The sequence below is a fragment of the Pleurodeles waltl genome, chromosome 4_2 (assembly GCF_031143425.1).
Source record: "Pleurodeles waltl isolate 20211129_DDA chromosome 4_2, aPleWal1.hap1.20221129, whole genome shotgun sequence".
Lineage (NCBI taxonomy): Eukaryota > Metazoa > Chordata > Amphibia > Caudata > Salamandridae > Pleurodeles > Pleurodeles waltl.
Genome location: NC_090443.1, coordinates 736,985,480 through 737,001,184, shown reverse-complemented (window position 1 = coordinate 737,001,184; position 15,705 = coordinate 736,985,480).

The window sequence follows — 15,705 nt, the reverse complement described above, 5'->3', positions numbered from 1 at the left end:
GCCACAGAAATGTGAGGAACATGTGTTTTTTTAGCCAAATTTTGAGGTTTGCAAAGGATTCTGGGTAACAGAACCTGGTCCGAGCCCCACAAGTCACCCCATCTTGGATTCCCCTAGGTCTCTAGTTTTCAGAAATGCACAGGTTTGGTAGGTTTCCCTAGGTGCCGGCTGAGCTAGAGGCCAAAATCTACAGGTAGGCACTTCGCAAAAAACACCTCTCTTTTCTTTCAATAATTTGGATGTGTCCATGTTGCGCTTTGGGGCGTTTCCTGTCGCGGGCGCTACGCCTACCCACACAAGTGAGGTATCATTTTTATCAGGAGACTTGGGGGAACGCTGGGTGGAAGGAAATTTGTGGCTCCTCTCAGATTCCAGAACTTTCTGCTACAGAATTTGAGGAACATGTGTTTTTTTAGCCAAATTTTGAGGTTTGCAAAGGATTCTGGGTAACAGAACCTGGTCCGAGCCCCACAAGTCACCCCATCTTGGATTCCCCTAGGTCTCTAGTTTTCAGAAATGCACAGGTTTGGTAGGTTTCCCTAGGTGCCGGCTGAGCTAGAGGCCAAAATCTACAGGTAGGCACTTCGCAAAAAACACCTCTGTTTTCTTTCAAAAAATTTTATGTGTCCACGTTGCGCTTTGGGGCGTTTCCTGTCGCGGGCGCTAGGCCTACCCACACAAGTGAGGTATCATTTTTATCGGGAGACTTGGGGGAACGCTGGGTGGAAGAAAATTTGTGGCTCCTCTCAGATTCCAGAACTTTCTGCCACAGAAATGTGAGGAACATGTGTTTTTTTAACCAAATTTTGAGGTTTGCAAAGGATTCTGGGTAACAGAACCTGGTCCGAGCCCCACAAGTCACCCCATCTTGGATTCCCCTAGGTCTCTAGTTTTCAGAAATGCACAGGTTTGGTAGGTTTCCCTAGGTGCCGGCTGAGCTAGAGGCCAAAATCTACAGGTAGGCACTTTGGCAAAAACACCTCTGTTTTCTTTAAAAAATGTGGATGTGTCCACGTTGCGCTTTGGGGCGTTTCCTGTCGCGGGCGCTAGGCCTACCCACACAAGTGAGGTATTTTTTTTATCGGGAGACTTGGGGGAACGCTGGGTGGAAGGAATTTGTGGCTCCTCTCAGATTCCAGAACTTTCTGCCACAGAAATGTGAGGAACATGTGTTTTTTTAGCCAAAGTTTGAGGTTTGCAAAGGATTCTGGGTAACAGAACCTGGTCCGAACCCCACAAGTCACCCCATCTTGGATTCCCCTAGGTCTCTAGTTTTCAGAAATGCACAGGTTTGGTAGGTTTCCCTAGGTGCCGGCTGAGCTAGAGGCCAAAATCTACAGGTAGGCACTTCGCAAAAATCACCTCTGTTTTCTTTCAAAAATGTGGATGTGTCCACGTTGCGCTTTGGGGCGTTTCCTGTCGCTGGCGCTAGGCCTACCCACACAAGTGAGGTATCTTTTTTATCGGGATACTTGGGGGAACGCTGGGTGGAAGGAATTTGTGGCTCCTCTCAGATTCCAGAACTTTCTGCCACAGAAATGTGAGGAACATGTGTTTTTTTAGCCAAAGTTTGAGGTTTGCAAAGGATTCTGGGTAACAGAACCTGGTCCGAACCCCACAAGTCACCCCATCTTGGATTCCCCTAGGTCTCTAGTTTTCAGAAATGCACAGGTTTGGTAGGTTTCCCTAGGTGCCGGCTGAGCTAGAGGCCAAAATCTACAGGTAGGCACTTCGCAAAAATCACCTCTGTTTTCTTTCAAAAAATTGGATGTGTCCACGTTGCGCTTTGGGGCGTTTCCTGTCGCGGGCGCTAGGCCTACCCACACAAGTGAGGTATCATTTTTATCGGGAGACTTGGGGGAACGCTGGGTGGAAGGAAATTTGTGGCTCCTCTCAGATTCCAGAACTTTCTGCCACAGAATTTGAGGAACATGTGTTTTTTTAGCCAAATGTTGAGGTTTGCATAGGATTCTGGGTAACAGAACCTGGTCCGAGCCCCACAAGTCACCCCATCTTGGATTCCCATAGGTCTCTAGTTTTCAGAAATGCACAGGTTTGGTAGGTTTCCCTAGGTGCCGGCTGAGCTAGAGGCCAAAATCTACAGGTAGGCACTTCGCAAAAATCACCTCTGTTTTCTTTCAAAAAATTGGATGTGTCCTTGTTGCGCTTTGGGGCGTTTCCTGACGCGGGCGCTAGGCCTACCCACACAAGTGAGGTATCATTTTTATCGGGAGACTTGGGGAAACGCTGGGTGGAAGAAAATTTGTGGCTCCTCTCAGATTCCAGAACTTTCTGCCACAGAAATGTGAGGAACATGTGTTTTTTTAGCCAAATTTTGAGGTTTGCAAAGGATTCTGGATAACAGAACCTGGTCCGAGCCCCACAAGTCAACCCATCTTGGATTCCCCTAGGTCTCTAGTTTTCAGAAATGCACAGGTCTGGTAGGTTTCCCTAGGTGCCGGCTGAGCTAGACGCCAATATCTACAGGTAGGCACTTCGCAAAAAACACCTCTGTTTTCTTTAAAAAATTTGGATGTGTCCACGTTGCGCTTTGGGGCGTTTCCTGTCGCGGGGCGCTAGGCCTACCCACACAAGTGAGGTATCATTTTTATCGAGAGACTTGGGGGAACGCTGGGTGAAGGAAATTTGTGGCTCCTCTCAGATTCCAGAACTTTCTGCCACAGAAATGTGAGGAACATGTGTTTTTTTAGCCAAATTTTGAGGTTTGCAAAGGATTCTGGGTAACAGAACCTGGTCCGAGCCCCACAAGTCACCCCATCTTGGATTCCCATAGGTCTCTAGTTTTCAGAAATGCACAGGTTTGGTAGGTTTCCCTAATTGCCGGCTGAGCTAGAGGCCAAAATCTACAGGTAGGCACTTCGCAAAAATCACCTCTGTTTTCTTTCAAAAAATTGGATGTGTCCTTGTTGCGCTTTGGGGCGTTTCCTGTCGCGGGCGCTAGGCCTACCCACACAAGTGAGGTATCATTTTTATCGGGAGACTTGGGGAAACGCTGGGTGGAAGAAAATTTGTGGCTCCTCTCAGATTCCAGAACTTTCTGCCACAGAAATGTGAGGAACATGTGTTTTTTTTAGCCAAATTTTGAGGTTTGCAAAGGATTCTGGATAACAGAACCTGGTCCGAGCCCCACAAGTCAACCCATCTTGGATTCCCCTAGGTCTCTAGTTTTCAGAAATGCACAGGTCTGGTAGGTTTCCCTAGGTGCCGGCTGAGCTAGACGCCAATATCTACAGGTAGGCACTTCGCAAAAAACACCTCTGTTTTCTTTAAAAAATTTGGATGTGTCCACGTTGCGCTTTGGGGCGTTTCCTGTCGCGGGGCGCTAGGCCTACCCACACAAGTGAGGTATCATTTTTATCGAGAGACTTGGGGGAACGCTGGGTGAAGGAAATTTGTGGCTCCTCTCAGATTCCAGAACTTTCTGCCACAGAAATGTGAGGAACATGTGTTTTTTTAGCCAAATTTTGAGGTTTGCAAAGGATTCTGGGTAACAGAACCTGGTCCGAGCCCCACAAGTCACCCCATCTTGGATTCCCCTAGGTCTCTAGTTTTCAGAAATGCACAGGTTTGGTAGATTTCCCTAGGTGCCGGGTGATCTAGAGGCCAAAATCTACAGGTAGGCACTTCGCAAAAAACACCTCTGTTTTCTTTAAAAAAATTGGATGTGTCCACGTTGCGCTTTGGGGCGTTTCCTGTCGCGGGCGCTAGGCCTACCCACACAAGTGAGGTATCATTTTTATCAGGAGACTTGGGGGAACGCTGGGTGGAAGGAAATTTGTAGCTCCTCTCAGATTCCAGAACTTTCTGCCACAGAAATGTGAGGAACATGTGTTTTTTTAGCCAAATTTTGAGGTTTGCAAAGGATTCTGGGTAACAGAAACTGGTCCGAGCTCCACAAGTCACCCCATCTTGGATTCCCCTAGGTCTCTAGTTTTTAGAAATGCACAGGTTTGGTAGGTTTCCCTAGGTGCCAGCTGAGCTAGAGGCCAAAATCTACAGGTAGGCACTTCGCAAAAATCACCTATGTTTTCTTTCAAAAAATTGGATGTGTCCACGTTGCGCTTTGGGGCGTTTTCTGTCGCGGGCGCTAGGCCTACCCACACAAGTGAGGTATCATTTTTATCGGGAGACTTGGGGGAACGCTAAGTGGAAGGAAATTTGTGGCTCCTCTCAGATTCCAGAACTTTAGGCCACAGAAATGTGAGGAACATGTGTTTTTTTAGCCAAATGTTGAGGTTTGCAAAGGATTCTGGGTAACAGAACCTTGACCGAGCCCCACATGTCACCCCATCTTGGGTTCCCCTAGGTCTCTAGTTTTCAGAAATGCACAGGTTTGGTAGGTTTTCCTAGGTGCCGGCTGAGCTAGAGGCCAAAATCTACAGGTAGGCCCTTCGCAAAAAACACCTCTGTTTTCTTTCAAAAATTTGGATGTGTCCACGTTGCGCTTTGGGGCGTTTCCTGTCGCGGGCGCTAGGCCTACCCACACAAGTGAGGTATCATTTTTATCGGGAGACTTGGAGGAACGCTGGGTGGAAGAAAATTTGTGGTTCCTCTCAGATTCCAGAACTTTCTGCCACAGAAATGTGAGGAACATGTGTTTTTTTAGCCAAATTTTGAGGTTTGCAAAGGATTCTGGGTAACAGAACCTGGTCCGAGCCCACAAGTCACCCCATCTTGGATTCCCCTAGGTCTCTAGTTTTCAGAAATGCACAGGTTTGGTAGGTTTCCCTAGGTGCCGGCTGAGCTTTAGGCCAAAATCTACAGGTAGGCACTTCGCAAAAAACACCTCTGTTTTCTTTCAAAAATGTGGATGTGTCCACATTGCACTTTGGGGCGTTTCCTGTCGCGGGCGCTAGGCCTACCCACACAAGTGAGGTATCATTTTTATCGGGAGACTTGGGGGAACGCTGGGTGGAAGGAAATTTGTGGCTCCTCTCAGATTCCAGAACTTTCTGCCACAGAAATGTGAGGAACATGTATTTTTGTTAGCCAAATGTTGAGGTTTGCAAAGGATTCTGGGTAACAGAACCTGGTCTGAGCCCAACAAGTCACCCCATCTTGGATTTCCCTAGGGGTCTAGTTTTAAAAAATGCACAGGTTTGGTAGGTTTCCCTAGGTGCCGGCTGAGCTAGAGGCCAAAATCTACAGGTAGGTACTTCGGAAAAATCACCTCTGTTTTCTTTCAAAAAATTGGATGTGTCCACGATGCGCTTTGGGGCGTCTCCTGTCGCGGGCGCTACGCCTACCCACACAAGTGAGGTATCATTTTTATCAGGAGACTTGGGGGAACGCTGGGTGGAAGGAAATTTGTTGCTCCTCTCAGATTGCAGAACTTTCTGCCACAGAAATGTGAGGAACATGTGTTTTTTTAGCCAAATTTTGAGGTTTGCAAAGGATTCTGGGTAACAGAACCTGGTCCGAGCCCCACAAGTCACCCCATCTTGGATTCCCCTAGGTCTCTAGTTTTCAGAAATGCACAGGTTTGGTAGGTTTCCCTAGGTGCTGGCTGAGCTAGAGGCCAAAATCTACAGGTAGGCACTTCGCAAAAAACACCTCTGTTTTCTTTCAAAAATTTGGATGTGTCCACGTTGCGCTTTGGGGCGTGTCCTGTCGCGGGCGCTAGGCCTACCCACACAAGTGAGGTATCATTTTTATCGGGAGACTTGGGGGAACGCTGGGTGGAAGAAAATTTGTGGCTCCTCTCAGATTCCAGAACTTTCTGCCACAGAAATGTGAGGAACATGTGTTTTTTTAGCCAAATTTTGAGGTTTGCAAAGGATTTTGGGTAACAGAACCTGGTCCGAGCCCCACAAGTCACCCCATCTTGGATTCCCCTAGGTCTCTAGTTTTAAGAAATGCACAGGTTTGGTAGGTTTCACTAGGTGCCGGCTGAGCTAGAGGCCAAAATCTAAAGGTAGGCACTTCGCCATAAACACCTCTGTTTTCTTTCAAAAATGTGGATGTGTCTACGTTGCGCTTTGGGGCGTTTCCTGTCGCGGGCGCTAGGCCTACCCACACAAGTGAGGTACCTTTTTTATCGGGAGACTTGGGGGAACGCTGGGTGGAAGGAAATTTGTTGCTCCTCTCAGATTCCAGAACTTTCTGCCACAGAAATGTGAGGAACATGTGTTTTTTTAGCCAAAGTTTGAGGTTTGCAAAGGATTCTGGGTAACAGAACCTGGTCCGAACCCCACAAGTCACCCCATCTTGGATTCCCCTAGGTCTCTAGTTTTCAGAAATGCACAGGTTTGGTAGGTTTCCCTAGGTGCCGGCTGAGCTAGAGGCCAAAATCTACAGGTAGGCACTTCGCAAAAATCACCTCTGTTTTCTTTCAAAAAATTGGATGTGTCCACGTTGCGCTTTGGGGCGTTTCCTGTCGCAGGCGCTAGGCCTACCCACACAAGTGAGGTATCATTTTTATCGGGAGACTTGGGGGAACGCTGGGTAGAAGAAAATTTGTGGCTCCTCTCAGATTCCAGAACTTTCTGCCACAGAAATGTGAGGAACATGTGTTTTTTTAGCCAAATTTTGAGGTTTGCAAAGGATTCTGGGTAACAGAACCTGGTCCGAGCCCCACAAGTCACCCCATCTTGGATTCCCCTAGGTCTCTAGTTTTAAGAAATGCACAGGTTTGGTAGGTTTCACTAGGTGCCGGCTGAGCTAGAGGCCAAAATCTACAGGTAGGCACTTCGCCAAAAACACCTCTGTTTTCTTTCAAAAATGTGGATGTGTCCACGTTGCGCTTTGGGGCGTTTCCTGTCGCGGGCGCTAGGCCTACCCACACAAGTGAGGTATCTTTTTTATCGGGAGAGTTGGGGGAACGCTGGGTGTAAGGAAATTTGTGGCTCCTCTCAGATTCCAGAACTTTCTGCCACAGAAATGTGAGGAACATGTGTTTTTTTAGCCAAAGTTTGAGGTTTGCAAAGGATTCTGGGTAACAGAACCTGGTCCGAACCCCACAAGTCACCCCATCTTGGATTCCCCTAGGTCTCTAGTTTTCAGAAATGCACAGGTTTGGTAGGTTTCCCTAGGTGCCGGCTGAGCTAGAGGCCAAAATCTACAGGTAGGCACTTTGCAAAAATCACCTCTATTTTCTTTCAAAAAATTGGATGTGTCCACGTTGCGCTTTGGGGCGTTTCCTGTCGCGGGCGCTAGGCCTACCCACACAAGTGAGGTATCATTTTTATCGGGAGACTTGGGGGAACGCTGGGTGGAAGGAAATTTGTGGTTCCTCTCAGATTCCAGAACTTTCTGCCACAGAATTTGAGGAACATGTGTTTTTTTAGCCAAATTTTGAGGTTTGCAAAGGATTCTGGGTAACAGAACCTGGTCCGAGCCCCACAAGTCACCCCATCTTGGATTCCCCTAGGTCTCTAGTTTTCAGAAATGCACAGGTTTGGTAGGTTTCCCTAGGTGCCGGCTGAGCTAGAGGCCAAAATCTACAGGTAGGCACTTCGCAAAAAACACCTCTCTTTTCTTTCAATAATTTGGATGTGTCCACGTTGCGCTTTGGGGCGTTTCCTGTCGCGGGCGCTACGCCTACCCACACAAGTGAGGTATCATTTTTATCAGGAGACTTGGGGGAACGCTGGGTGGAAGGAAATTTGTGGCTCCTCTCAGATTCCAGAACTTTCTGCCACAGAATTTGAGGAACATGTGATTTTTTAGCCAAATTTTGAGGTTTGCAAAGGATTCTGGGTAACAGAACCTGGTCCGAGCCCCACAAGTCACCCCATCTTGGATTCCCCTAGGTCTCTAGTTTTCAGAAATGCACAGGTTTGGTGGGTTTCCCTAGGTGCCGGCTGAGCTAGAGGCCAAAATCTACAGGTAGGCACTTCGCAAAAAACACCTCTGTTTTCTTTCAAAAATTTGGATGTGTCCACGTTGCGCTTTGGGGCGTTTCCTGTCGCGGGCGCTAGGCCTACCCACACAAGTGAGGTATCATTTTTATCGGGAGACTTGGGGGAACGCTGGGTGGAAGGAAATTTGTGGCTCCTCTCAGATTCCAGAACTTTCTGCCACAGAAATGTGAGGAACATGTGTTTTTTTAGCCAAAGTTTGAGGTTTGCAAAGGATTCTGGGTAACAGAACCTGGTCCGAACCCCACAAGTCATCCCATCTTGGATTCCCCTAGGTCTCTAGTTTTCAGAAATGCACAGGTTTGGTAGGTTTCCCTAGGTGCCGGCTGAGCTAGAGGCCAAAATCTACAGGTAGGCACTTCGCAAAAATCACCTCTATTTTTTTTCAAAAAATTGCATGTGTCCACGTTGCGCTTTGGGGCATTTCCTGTCGCGGGCGCTAGGCCTACCCACACAAGTGAGGTATCATTTTTATCGGGAGACTTGGGGGAACGCTGGGTGGAAGGAAATTTGTGGCTCCTCTCAGATTCCAGAACTTTCTGCCACAGAATTTGAGGAACATGTGTTTTTTTAGCCAAATTTTGAGGTTTGCAAAGGATTCTGGGTAACAGAACCTGGTCCGAGCCCCACAAGTCACCCCATCTTGGATTCCCCTAGGTCTCTAGTTTTCAGAAATGCACAGGTTTGGTAGGTTTCCCTAGGTGCCGGCTGAGCTAGAGGCCAAAATCTACAGGTAGGCACTTCGCAAAAAACACCTCTCTTTTCTTTCAATAATTTGGATGTGTCCACGTTGCGCTTTGGGGCGTTTCCTGTCGCGGGCGCTATGCCTACCCACACAAGTGAGGTATCATTTTTATCAGGAGACTTGGGGGAACGCTGGGTGGAAGGGAATTTGTGGCTCCTCTCAGATTCCAGAACTTTCTGCCACAGAATTTGAGGAACATGTGTTTTTTTAGCCAAATTTTGAGGTTTGCAAAGGATTCTGGGTAACAGAACCTGGTCCGAGCCCCACAAGTCACCCCATCTTGGATTCCCCTAGGTCTCTAGTTTTCAGAAATGCACAGGTTTGGTAGGTTTCCCTAGGTGCCGGCTGAGCTAGAGGCCAAAATCTACAGGTAGGCACTTCGCAAAAAACACCTGTGTTTTCTTTCAAAAAATTTTATGTGTCCACGTTGCGCTTTGGGGCGTTTCCTGTCGCGGGCGCTAGGCCTACCCACACAAGTGAGGTATCATTTTTATCGGGAGACTTGGGGGAACGCTGGGTGGAAGAAAATTTGTGGCTCCTCTCAGATTCCAGAACTTTCTGCCACAGAAATGTGAGGAACATGTGTTTTTTTAACCAAATTTTGAGGTTTGCAAAGGATTCTGGGTAACAGAACCTGGTCCGAGCCCCACAAGTCACCCCATCTTGGATTCCCCTAGGTCTCTAGTTTTCAGAAATGCACAGGTTTGGTAGGTTTCCCTAGGTGCCGGCTGAGCTATAGGCCAAAATCTACAGGTAGGCACTTTGGCAAAAACACCTCTGTTTTCTTTCAAAAATGTGGATGTGTCCACGTTGCGCTTTGGGGCGTTTCCTGTCGCGGGCGCTAAGCCTACCCACACAAGTGAGGTATTTTTTTTATCGGGAGACTTGGGGGAACGCTGGGTGGAAGGAATTTGTGGCTCCTCTCAGATTCCAGAACTTTCTGCCACAGAAATGTGAGAAACATGTGTTTTTTTAGCCAAAGTTTGAGGTTTGCAAAGGATTCTGGGTAACAGAACCTGGTCCGAACCCCACAAGTCACCCCATCTTGGATTCCCCTAGGTCTCTAGTTTTCAGAAATGCACAGGTTTGGTAGGTTTCCCTAGGTGCCGGCTGAGCTAGAGGCCAAAATCTACAGGTAGGCACTTCGCAAAAATCACCTCTGTTTTCTTTCAAAAATGTGGATGTGTCCACGTTGCGCTTTGGGGCGTTTCCTGTCGCTGGCGCTAGGCCTACCCACACAAGTGAGGTATCTGTTTTATCGGGATACTTGGGGGAACGCTGGGTGGAAGGAATTTGTGGCTCCTCTCAGATTCCAGAACTTTCTGCCACAGAAATGTGAGGAACATGTGTTTTTTTAGCCAAAGTTTGAGGTTTGCAAAGGATTCTGGGTAACAGAACCTGGTCCGAACCGCACAAGTCACCCCATCTTGGATTCCCCTAGGTCTCTAGTTTTCAGAAATGCACAGGTTTGGTAGGTTTCCCTAGGTGCCGGCTGAGCTAGAGGCAAAAATCTACAGGTAGGCACTTCGCAAAAATCACCTCTGTTTTCTTTCAAAAAATTGGATGTGTCCACGTTGCGCTTTGGGGCGTTTCCTGTCGCGGGCGCTAGGCCTACCCACACAAGTGAGGTATCATTTTTATCGGGAGACTTGGGGGAACGCTGGGTGGAAGGAAATTTGTGGCTCCTCTCAGATTCCAGAACTTTCTGCCACAGAATTTGAGGAACATGTGTTTTTTTAGCCAAATTTTGAGGTTTGCAAAGGATTCTGGGTAACAGAACCTGGTCCGAGCCCCACAAGTCACCCCATCTTGGATTCCCCTAGGTCTCTAGTTTTCAGAAATGCACAGGTTTGGTAGGTTTCCCTAGGTGCCGGCTGAGCTAGAGGCCAAAATCTACAGGTAGGCACTTCGCAAAAAACACCTCTCTTTTCTTTCAATAATTTGGATGTGTCCACGTTGCGCTTTGGGGCGTTTCCTGTCGCGGGCGCTACGCCTACCCACACAAGTGAGGTATCATTTTTATCAGGAGACTTGGGGGAACGCTGGGTGGAAGGAAATTTGTGGCTCCTCTCAGATTCCAGAACTTTCTGCCACAGAATTTGAGGAACATGTGTTTTTTTAGCCAAATTTTGAGGTTTGCAAAGGATTCTGGGTAACAGAACCTGGTCCGAGCCCCACAAGTCACCCCATCTTGGATTCCCCTAGGTCTCTAGTTTTCAGAAATGCACAGGTTTGGTAGGTTTCCCTAGGTGCCGGCTGAGCTAGAGGCCAAAATCTACAGGTAGGCACTTCGCAAAAAACACCTCTGTTTTCTTTCAAAAATTTGGATGTGTCCACGTTGCGCTTTGGGGCGTTTCCTGTCGCGGGCGCTAGGCCTACCCACACAAGTGAGGTATCATTTTTATCGGGAGACTTGGGGGAACGCTGGGTGGAAGGAAATTTGTGGCTCCTCTCAGATTCCAGAACTTTCTGCCACAGAAATGTGAGGAACATGTGTTTTTTTAGCCAAAGTTTGAGGTTTGCAAAGGATTCTGGGTAACAGAACCTGGTCCGAACCCCACAAGTCATCCCATCAGGGATTCCCCTAGGTCTCTAGTTTTCAGAAATGCACAGGTTTGGTAGGTTTCCCTAGGTGCCGGCTGAGCTAGAGGCCAAAATCTACAGGTAGGCACTTCGCAAAAATCACCTCTATTTTTTTTCAAAAAATTGCATGTGTCCACGTTGCGCTTTGGGGCATTTCCTGTCGCGGGCGCTAGGCCTACCCACACAAGTGAGGTATCATTTTTATCGGGAGACTTGGGGGAACGCTGGGTGGAAGGAAATTTGTGGCTCCTCTCAGATTCCAGAACTTTCTGCCACAGAATTTGAGGAACATGTGTTTTTTTAGCCAAATTTTGAGGTTTGCAAAGGATTCTGGGTAACAGAACCTGGTCCGAGCCCCACAAGTCACCCCATCTTGGATTCCCCTAGGTCTCTAGTTTTCAGAAATGCACAGGTTTGGTAGGTTTCCCTAGGTGCCGGCTGAGCTAGAGGCCAAAATCTACAGGTAGGCACTTCGCAAAAAACACCTCTCTTTTCTTTCAATAATTTGGATGTGTCCACGTTGCGCTTTGGGGCGTTTCCTGTCGCGGGCGCTACGCCTACCCACACAAGTGAGGTATCATTTTTATCAGGAGACTTGGGGGAACGCTGGGTGGAAGGAAATTTGTGGCTCCTCTCAGATTCCAGAACTTTCTGCCACAGAATTTGAGGAACATGTGTTTTTTTAGCCAAATTTTGAGGTTTGCAAAGGATTCTGGGTAACAGAACCTGGTCCGAGCCCCACAAGTCACCCCATCTTGGATTCCCCTAGGTCTCTAGTTTTCAGAAATGCACAGGTTTGGTAGGTTTCCCTAGGTGCCGGCTGAGCTAGAGGCCAAAATCTACAGGTAGGCACTCCGCAAAAAACACCTGTGTTTTCTTTCAAAAATTTTTATGTGTCCACGTTGCGCTTTGGGGCGTTTCCTGTCGCGGGCGCTAGGCCTACCCACACAAGTGAGGTATCATTTTTATCGGGAGACTTGGGGGAACGCTGGGTGGAAGAAAATTTGTGGCTCCTCTCAGATTCCAGAACTTTCTGCCACAGAAATGTGAGGAACATGTGTTTTTTTAACCAAATTTTGAGGTTTGCAAAGGATTCTGGGTAACAGAACCTGGTCCGAGCCCCACAAGTCACCCCATCTTGGATTCCCCTAGGTCTCTAGTTTTCAGAAATGCACAGGTTTGGTAGGTTTCCCTAGGTGCCGGCTGAGCTAGAGGCCAAAATCTACAGGTAGGCACTTTGGCAAAAACACCTCTGTTTTCTTTAAAAAATGTGGATGTGTCCACGTTGCGCTTTGGGGCGTTTCCTGTCGCGGGCGCTAGGCCTACCCACACAAGTGAGGTATTTTTTTTATCGGGAGACTTGGGGGAACGCTGGGTGGAAGGAGTTTGTGGCTCCTCTCAGATTCCAGAACTTTCTGCCACAGAAATGTGAGAAACATGTGTTTTTTTAGCCAAAGTTTGAGGTTTGCAAAGGATTCTGGGTAACAGAACCTGGTCCGAACCCCACAAGTCACCCCATCTTGGATTCCCCTAGGTCTCTAGTTTTCAGAAATGCACAGGTTTGGTAGGTTTCCCTAGGTGCCGGCTGAGCTAGAGGCCAAAATCTACAGGTAGGCACTTCGCAAAAATCCCCTCTGTTTTCTTTCAAAAATGTGGATGTGTCCACGTTGCGCTTTGGGGCGTTTCCTGTCGCTGGCGCTAGGCCTACCCACACAAGTGAGGTATCTGTTTTATCGGGATACTTAGGGGAACGCTGGGTGGAAGGAATTTGTGGCTCCTCTCAGATTCCAGAACTTTCTGCCACAGAAATGTGAGGAACATGTGTTTTTTTAGCCAAAGTTTGAGGTTTGCAAAGGATTCTGGGTAACAGAACCTTGACCGAGCCCCACAAGTCACCCCATCTTGGGTTCCCCTAGGTCTCTAGTTTTCAGAAATGCACAGGTTTGGTAGGTTTCCCTAGGTGCCGGCTGAGCTAGAGGCCAAAATCTACAGGTAGGCACTTCGCAAAAATCACCTCTGTTTTCTTTCAAAAAATTGGATGTGTCCACGTTGCGCTTTGGGGCGTTTCCTGTCGCGGGCGCTAGGCCTACCCACACAAGTGAGGTATCATTTTTATCGGGAGACTTGGGGGAACGCTGGGTGGAAGGAAATTTGTGGCTGCTCTCAGATTCCAGAACTTTCTGCCACAGAATTTGAGGAACATGTGTTTTTTTAGCCAAATGTTGAGGTTTGCATAGGATTCTGGGTAACAGAACCTGGTCCGAGCCCCACAAGTCACCCCATCTTGGATTCCCATAGGTCTCTAGTTTTCAGAAATGCACAGGTTTGGTAGGTTTCCCTAGGTGCCGGCTGAGCTAGAGGCCAAAATCTACAGGTAGGCACTTCGCAAAAATCACCTCTGTTTTCTTTCAAAAAATTGGATGTGTCCTTGTTGCGCTTTGGGGCGTTTCCTGTCGCGGGCGCTAGGCCTACCCACACAAGTGAGGTATCATTTTTATCGGGAGACTTGGGGAAACGCTGGGTGGAAGAAAATTTGTGGCTCCTCTCAGATTCCAGAACTTTCTGCCACAGAAATGTGAGGAACATGTGTTTTTTTAGCCAAATTTTGAGGTTTGCAAAGGATTCTGGATAACAGAACCTGGTCCGAGCCCCACAAGTCAACCCATCTTGGATTCCCCTAGGTCTCTAGTTTTCAGAAATGCACAGGTCTGGTAGGTTTCCCTAGGTGCCGGCTGAGCTAGACGCCAATATCTACAGGTAGGCACTTCGCAAAAAACACCTCTGTTTTCTTTAAAAAATTTGGATGTGTCCACGTTGCGCTTTGGGGCGTTTCCTGTCGCGGGGCGCTAGGCCTACCCACACAAGTGAGGTATCATTTTTATCGAGAGACTTGGGGGAACGCTGGGTGAAGGAAATTTGTGGCTCCTCTCAGATTCCAGAACTTTCTGCCACAGAAATGTGAGGAACATGTGTTTTTTTAGCCAAATTTTGAGGTTTGCAAAGGATTCTGGGTAACAGAACCTGGTCCGAGCCCCACAAGTCACCCCATCTTGGATTCCCATAGGTCTCTAGTTTTCAGAAATGCACAGGTTTGGTAGGTTTCCCTAATTGCCGGCTGAGCTAGAGGCCAAAATCTACAGGTAGGCACTTCGCAAAAATCACCTCTGTTTTCTTTCAAAAAATTGGATGTGTCCTTGTTGCGCTTTGGGGCGTTTCCTGTCGCGGGCGCTAGGCCTACCCACACAAGTGAGGTATCATTTTTATCGGGAGACTTGGGGAAACGCTGGGTGGAAGAAAATTTGTGGCTCCTCTCAGATTCCAGAACTTTCTGCCACAGAAATGTGAGGAACATGTGTTTTTTTAGCCAAATTTTGAGGTTTGCAAAGGATTCTGGATAACAGAACCTGGTCCGAGCCCCACAAGTCAACGCATCTTGGATTCCCCTAGGTCTCTAGTTTTCAGAAATGCACAGGTCTGGTAGGTTTCCCTAGGTGCCGGCTGAGCTAGACGCCAATATCTACAGGTAGGCACTTCGCAAAAAACACCTCTGTTTTCTTTAAAAAATTTGGATGTGTCCACGTTGCGCTTTGGGGCGTTTCCTGTCGCGGGGCGCTAGGCCTACCCACACAAGTGAGGTATCATTTTTATCGAGAGACTTGGGGGAACGCTGGGTGAAGGAAATTTGTGGCTCCTCTCAGATTCCAGAACTTTCTGCCACAGAAATGTGAGGAACATGTGTTTTTTTAGCCAAATTTTGAGGTTTGCAAAGGATTCTGGGTAACAGAACCTGGTCCGAGCCCCACAAGTCACCCCATCTTGGATTCCCCTAGGTCTCTAGTTTTCAGAAATGCACAGGTTTGGTAGATTTCCCTAGGTGCCGGGTGATCTAGAGGCCAAAATCTACAGGTAGGCACTTCGCAAAAAACACCTCTGTTTTCTTTAAAAAAATTGGATGTGTCCACGTTGCGCTTTGGGGCGTTTCCTGTCGCGGGCGCTAGGCCTACCCACACAAGTGAGGTATCATTTTTATCAGGAGACTTGGGGGAACGCTGGGTGGAAGGAAATTTGTAGCTCCTCTCAGATTCCAGAACTTTCTGCCACAGAAATGTGAGGAACATGTGTTTTTTTAGCCAAATTTTGAGGTTTGCAAAGGATTCTGGGTAACAGAAACTGGTCCGAGCTCCACAAGTCACCCCATCTTGGATTCCCCTAGGTCTCTAGTTTTTAGAAATGCACAGGTTTGGTAGGTTTCCCTAGGTGCCAGCTGAGCTAGAGGCCAAAATCTACAGGTAGGCACTTCGCAAAAATCACCTATGTTTTCTTTCAAAAAATTGGATGTGTCCACGTTGCGCTTTGGGGCGTTTTCTGTCGCGGGCGCTAGGCCTACCCACACAAGTGAGGTATCATTTTTATCGGGAGACTTGGGGGAACGCTAAGTGGAAGGAAATTTGTGGCTCCTCTCAGATTCCAGAACTTTAGGCCACAGAAATGTGAGGA